Below are 7,048 nucleotides of genomic sequence, written 5' to 3'. Positions count from 1 at the left end.
TTAATTTATGTATTCCATTCTTTGTAGGAAATTTATCTTGCTTGACAGAAATTTAATCTTCTTGGTTGAAAATTTAAATATTTCGTTGCAAAATTATTTTATTTCATAGAAAATTATATTTTTTTAAATGGAAATTTAACATTTTTATTTTTGGTGAAAAATTCATTTCTTTGGTTGAAAATTTAACTATTTTATTGAAAGTTTTTTTAAAAATTTCTTTGTTTTTTGGTTGAAAATGTATCGTTTTTCATTTAAAAAAATGTATATATTTTTCTGAAGTTTCATGTGCTGTCTTGAAAATTTGTGTTTTCTGGTCGAAAATTTATCATTTGCTTTGCAGATTCAACTATTTGGTTAAAATGTTTAACCAAATAGTTGAATTTTTTGGTTGAAGATTCATCGTATGAGTTAAAAATGCATTCCTTTTGTTAAAAATGTAACTATTTTATTGAAAATTGGCTGTTTTTTTTTTATCTAGAAAATGTATTTATTTTTTTAGTTGATAATTCATATTTTTATTGTTAAAAATTGGTCTTTTTTAGACTAATTTGATCTTTTGAATTAAAAATTCAACTTCTTCGTTTAAAGTTCGTTTTTCTTTCTTTTTATTGAAGATTCGTCACTTTAATTAGAAATTTATTTACCGAATGAAAATTTAACTTCTATTTTCTGTTAAAAATTCATTTCTTCGGTTGGAAATTTAATATATTATTGACATTTTGGTGTTTTTTATTAATAATTCATTTTTTTACATTCTCATCATTTATGATTGAGAAAGTATTAGAATTGTCGGAAATTTGACATCACACTTTTTCAACGGATCTCCACGTTTCGAGACCCCCTGAATCCGAAAATCAGGTTTTCACGATGGCGTCTGTCTGTCCGTCCGTAAACACGATAACTCTCGAAAAAATGAACGAATCAAATCCATCTTTGGCACACTTTTTCTAGGTCCTAAAAGAAAGGACGAGTTCGTTAACCAGCCATTTTTAATAGAAATTCAAAAGTGAGCGCATTTTGAAAATTTTTGAGACCACTTTTTTCTGAATCTGAAAATTCTATGTACGGATATTTATAGTATTGAAAAGAACAAACTTTTTTCGAAAAAAAGAAAATTCTCAGAGTTATAGCGTTTTCAAAATTTTTTCAATCAACCGAAAATCAAAATTTGTACCCGAAAAACGCACGATATGAAAAAAAGTCAAGAGAAGAAAAACATTTCTTTTTGAAAGCCCTACAAGATTGTCATAACCAATTTTTGGATTTTCTTCAAAAATCGAAAATTCAAATTTTGAGTGCACAAAAAATAATGGAAAATCAAAAATTCCATTTTGTGGACAAACTATGTAGGATACAAAAAAAGATGAATTAACAAAAATGGTTATCCCAAAAAGATCTACAATTTCGTTAAGAGTCACTTCTTGATAGGACGCGTACTTTTTGTTTTATTCGTGAAAAATAACGTTGAAAAAAGTAAAATAAAAAAAATGTGTGGAAAAACGACGAAAGTTACGAGCAAAAAATCCAACAAAACCTGTTTACAAATGTCTGTCGGAAATCGAGCGCGCAGCGCGAGTGTCACGATGAGAATGTGTACCTCAAAGCCTACAGAGCTTTGAGAAACTTAATCTTTGACTATACTTAATTAAGTAGACAATTCAGAATACGAAGACGCATATAAATACTGCCACCTAAAAGAGATCTTTTTGATAAAGTTTTTTTCAAGCATTTCAAATGCAAAGAATAAATATTAAAGCGCGAGATTCAACCGTCGCGCGCTCTAGGCGCGCTCATACTTGCGAGCGAAGCGAGCCACGCGGGGAGCGCCCGATGAGAATGTGCCCGCGAAGCGGGCAGATTTTTAATAGAAAATTCATCTTTTGGGTTAAAAATTCAACTGTTGGGCTAAAAATTCATTTTTTCGTTTAAAGATTTATCATTTTAGTTAAACCTTAATTTATTTGATTTAAAATTGAACTATTTTGTCGAAAATTAGTTTTTTATTGAGAATTATTTTTTTTTTAATGAAAATGTAACTTCCATTTTTGCCTGAAAATGTATATTTTCAGTTGTAAAGGTATTTATTTGGGTAGAAAATTTATACTTTGAGTTAAAAATTTATTTTTGTTGTTGTTAAAAATTCAAATTTTGGGTTTGAAAACTCTAATGTAGGAAATTCGTCTTTTGGCTCGAAAACTCAATATTTTGTATGATTTTTTTTTATTTTATTGACATAAAAATCGTTTACGATTGGAAATTTAACTCTTGTCGAAAATTTTTGGATGAACCCTTTTTAAAATTCCATATGGTTATTGTCACTAAAAGCTGCTAAAATTGTTTAAAATATATTTTGTAATACACATTTTTTTACATTCACATTATGCATTTTCTACGTGGTAGGTTATTTGTATACCTAAAAACACCCAAAAGTTTAGAATGCTCAAGGAAAATGAAAAATTAGTCAGTGTTAGTCAAGGTATTTCCAAATTGAGATTTTGTGGCAATCCTGATATTTTGCAAGTCTTATTTAATGGTTTATGGTTTTCCAAGAATTATTTATTTAATCCAGTTACAAAATAAAAGAGTTTATTGGAAGTATTTTAAAATATATTTAAGTATTTATTTTAAGAACTCACAAAAATATTTTCAATGAAGTTTACTCTCCTGTACAAAAACGCGATGTAAACAAAGCTATTAACTTAATATTCGTGAATAACGTAATAAGCCTGTATAGAAGTAAAATGTGAAGTGCTATCTGACGTTTACAATTTTAAAAAGAACACTATTCCTTATTACCTAAATTCGGCGCAATATATCGTCGCACGAGTTTTTTTTTATTAAAAATATACTTTTTTAATTCATCAAAAAACTTGGTTTTCAAAAATATTAATTTTAGAAAAAACTTCAGCGTTTAATAAAGTATTTATAATTAATTTCAAAAATAAAAATAATCGAACATAACATTAAAATAGTTATAAAATAAAAATAATAGAATGTTGTTACCTTGTATTTCAAATTTGATTTGGATCTGATAATTAATTTGTATTCGGTCTAAAAGAAATTCGGAAGTACTTTAAGAGTAAAAAATAAAAAATTATTATTATTCAATTATCAGAAGTACTGAAAATTTACTCTGATGAAATATTGATATAGAATTATATGTTCGTGTATTTTCGTTTGTTTTTAGGATTTTCTACTATCGTGAGCCCCCACCATTCCTTCAAGAGTCAAGACTCGTGTCTGAACTATCTTGGTATATATTACTCAGATTGATAACAACTCCTCTCAGTTTTCTTTCGTATTTCTGATTTTTTCATCTTACTTCCATTATTCGGTTCTGCATATCGTAAGAGGAAATAATAGCTGGTATGTACATTCATATGTGTCAATAATTTAATACTTTTACTGTTTCATTCCTTGATTTCAATCATTTTTATTTATAATTTTCTACTTCTCTCAGTGTTTTTCCATTAATAAATATATTTTTTTATAAAATATGTTTTGTAAAATGATTTTGATTTCTGCTTTTCGTTGAACCGTATTATATAAATTTCATTCAAGATATGGAAAGTTCATTTGAATTCCATAAAAAATATCGATAATAAAGGTTGAACACCCTTTTTCTTTGCATTTTTATGATTTATTCATTTTATAAAAGAAAGAAGTTTTTTATTTTGTACGGGAATTAAAAAAAAGGCTGCAGGTATTTTATGGGAATTTTATCTAAGGTCTCTAATGGAGACTCTGAATTATATTATTGTCCATTTTTTCAAATTATAATTGGTTCAAAATTTAAATACTAAATAAGTCAGTTTACTGGTTGTTACTAGATCAGTAGTCTGAACTCGTAATGATCAGACAAAAAAGCAGTGGATATTTATTCCGGGCTTATCTTCAGCCATGCTTGCAAAATAGAACATAAAAAGGATTTTTGCAATACAATCAATATTTCTTTTTCCTTTTTATAACTAAGTATAAAGGTCAATTTACTGTCATCTCAATTATAATTGTAACTCAGAACGGTTGACTTTTTTTTTGTTATTATATTTGTACTATTTTCAAAGTCATTTTTCATTTTTGGTAAATTAGAAAAAAGGATACTTTGCATATCTGACTAAATATGTTTTAAAATAATTTAATTTTCCACTTTTTGCACTTTTTCGAATTTGAAATCGAAGTCTGCAGTCACCCTGAAGGCGGAAGTCTATTTCAATCATATTTCCATCATCAATCGCGCGCTCGGTTCGCTTTCCACTTTGACGGGGAAAATAATTTGTACCACAAAATAAAAATTTCGAAGCTCTTTTTATTTAAACAAATTTTTTTAACATCTTAATTCGAGATTGAATCGGATTCTGAGATCTGAGATTAAGGAAATAAGTATTATCAGTTTTTTTTTTAAAGTTATATAAATATAGTTTTCCTAAAGACTAGAAAATTGTACAGAAGGTTTTTTTATTTAACAGAATTTGACATAATGTTAGGAAACTTTCGATTCCGTTTAAAATGTATTTAGGACTTTTCGAATTGTTGAAGGAATTTAAAAATATTTTATAAATTTTGCAAAATCTATCCAAGTCTTAAAATATTTCTAGTCCCTTCAAATCTCTTAAATTCTTAAATATCTTTTAAACTTTCTCCAATTTTTCTTAAATTTTGAAATAATCATTTTAAATTAAAAAAATTGCCTTAAAATATTCCACATTTTTTGCGACATTTTTAGAAATCTTGAAATTTTTATAAATGTTTTGAACTTTTCCGTAAAACTTAATATTTTAACATTTTTTTTTAATTTGCCAGGAATTTAAAGAAGATTTTTTCATTCTCTTGAAACCTTTCAAGATTCTGTAAAAGCTACTAAGGTTTTTATTTTAAAATCATTAAGTTTTGATTTTCTTAAAAAATGTAAAAAATCTTTCCAGAATTAAAATTATTTCCAAACTTTCTGTAATATCTCTTGAATTTATTTTAATTTTAAAAACGGTTAATATTGCCAAATTAAAAAATTTTTCTTTAAAATTTTCTACAATCTTTTTTCGCAATAATTCCGGAATTTTTTGAAATATTTTGACATCTTTTGAAATATTATCCTAAAATTAATTTTTCAAAATAAAAAGTAATTTTTAATTTTCTTAGGAACCTACCTGTTTTTGTTTTGTTTTTTGTTTTAAACCTTTACAAGTTTTAACTTATGTTTGAATAGTCTCAAAACTTCTAAATCTCTTAAACCTACTTGAATTTTTTCTAAAATTTTGTAATCTTGTAAAATTATAAAATTTTTCTTGAAAACTTGTACATTTTATTTAAAATTTTAGGAAATAATTTTAAATGTTTAAAAATATTTTTTAATTTTCTCTTAGAATTCATTGAAAAAAGATTAAGTCATTTGAAAACTTCCCATAAATCTTTAGAATTTTTTAAATTCTTTTAAAACCTTTAAAAATCTTAAAAAGCTTCTTAATCTTTTTAGAAAATTAAAAAAGTCTACATTTGAAAAGTCACATTTTGCTACCTTGAAAAATTTCCCCAGGAATCTTAAGAATTTTTCTTTTGATTCTCTTGAAACCCTTTAAATTTCAGTTTTCCTAACATTTTTGATTCGAATTTTATTCGAAAAAATTTAGTAATGCTTTGAAATAGTTTTAAATATTTTCTGCGAATAAATGTTGTGAAATAAAAAAAACCATACGAAATTTCCGAGAAACCTTAATAAAATATTGTTATTCTACTGAAAAATTTTAGAATTATTAAAAAGCTTGTAAAGTTTTTTGTTAAAAATGTCTTAAAATCTTCCAGATTTTTCGTAAATGAACAAATTCTAAGTTGTTGCCCAAAATTTCATTTTTCTCATCTCTGAAAGTTCGAAAAAGTTTACAAATTATAGTGTAGGAAAATATGTTAAGAACATAATTGTTTGCCTTCGTTAAAGAAAATTACTATTTAAATTTGCTCTGTTGTCAAGAATGTTTAGAAACATTCAGAAATAAATGTTATCATAAAATGAAACTACTTATTTTGATATTTTGTGTTATTAAATTGATGGTGCTTCAAATATTTAGTCTTTATTAATAGATGAACCTATAACCTTTTTTAATATAGTCAAGGGGCTACGGCGAATAGAATCCTTGTGTCTTTTTAAAAATCTTTGGTCGCCCAACTACCACCTTTATTCCAAAAATATATTTTGCAAGTCGAAATCATGTGTTCAGCAGCGTAGTATTACATTATAATTGAAAATCTTTGAAATACTTTCAAACTCCGGTGTACTTGTGAATAAATTTATGGAAAATCATTAAAATATTATGAAATTTCGTGAAATTCTAGGAGATCTGACATTTTCTAACATCTGAAATTGTAAAATCATTGAAAATAAGCGCAGAAGAGTACGAAAAGATTAAATAGAAAAGTGTTTTGTCGTGATTTAATTTATGATATAAAAAGTATGTGACTTCCCCTGACAAGCAAAATAGATCAATTTTCAATGATATCATAAAATTGCAACATGAACCAAAGTTTTAAAGTTTGAAATTTAATTTCTCCTCAAAATTAATATTAATTAAGTACTCAACTAAAATTATTTTTTACGTTTAAAGTTTCTACAATTATCTTTATTTCATTATTTTATTTTAGAAACTTTAAACGTTAAATATAATTTTTTAAATAATAATACTTGATTATTGGATTTTAAATAAATAAGTAATCTTTATGTACAAAATTTTAATTGTTTAAATTCGGGAATTTTCAAATTAGGCACTATTATAAACTCTCGGAATTATTATAATCTGGCAATTTTCCAATTAGGAGATTTTATTAAATAGGATTCTGCTGAAATTTAATTTTGTTCTAAGTATTGAGAACCTACAGAAACCGGATGTGCGCATAGATTTCCAAAATAAGATAATCGAAAGCATAGATAGGGAAACATGGGAGGACCGTATAAAAAACTAAGATTTAGAGGGCGCCTGGACAATGTTACGAGATATCCTTGTTAGATGCACAATCGAAGTATGTGGTACCGCAGTTGTAGGAAGAATGTCTGGTGATGCGT

General features: G+C 25.9%; 1 protein-coding gene across 1 annotated transcript in view; it reads left to right on the top strand.

The window, feature by feature from the left end:
- The first annotated feature begins 3,247 nt into the window (after nt 1–3,247).
- Nucleotides 3,248–7,048, top strand: part of LOC117167190 (glycine N-methyltransferase) — a 13,044-nt gene continuing 9,243 nt past the window's right edge. The window contains exon 1 of the mRNA XM_033351915.1: nt 3,248–3,366. The gene's annotated coding sequence lies outside the window, so the exon portion shown is untranslated. The remainder of the gene's footprint in view (nt 3,367–7,048) is intronic.

Source organism: Belonocnema kinseyi, chromosome 2 (assembly GCF_010883055.1).
Source record: "Belonocnema kinseyi isolate 2016_QV_RU_SX_M_011 chromosome 2, B_treatae_v1, whole genome shotgun sequence".
In the NCBI taxonomy this organism is placed as follows: domain Eukaryota; kingdom Metazoa; phylum Arthropoda; class Insecta; order Hymenoptera; family Cynipidae; genus Belonocnema; species Belonocnema kinseyi.
Note: the sequence above shows the minus strand (reverse complement) of the source record. Positions and strands in the feature narration are given on the sequence as shown.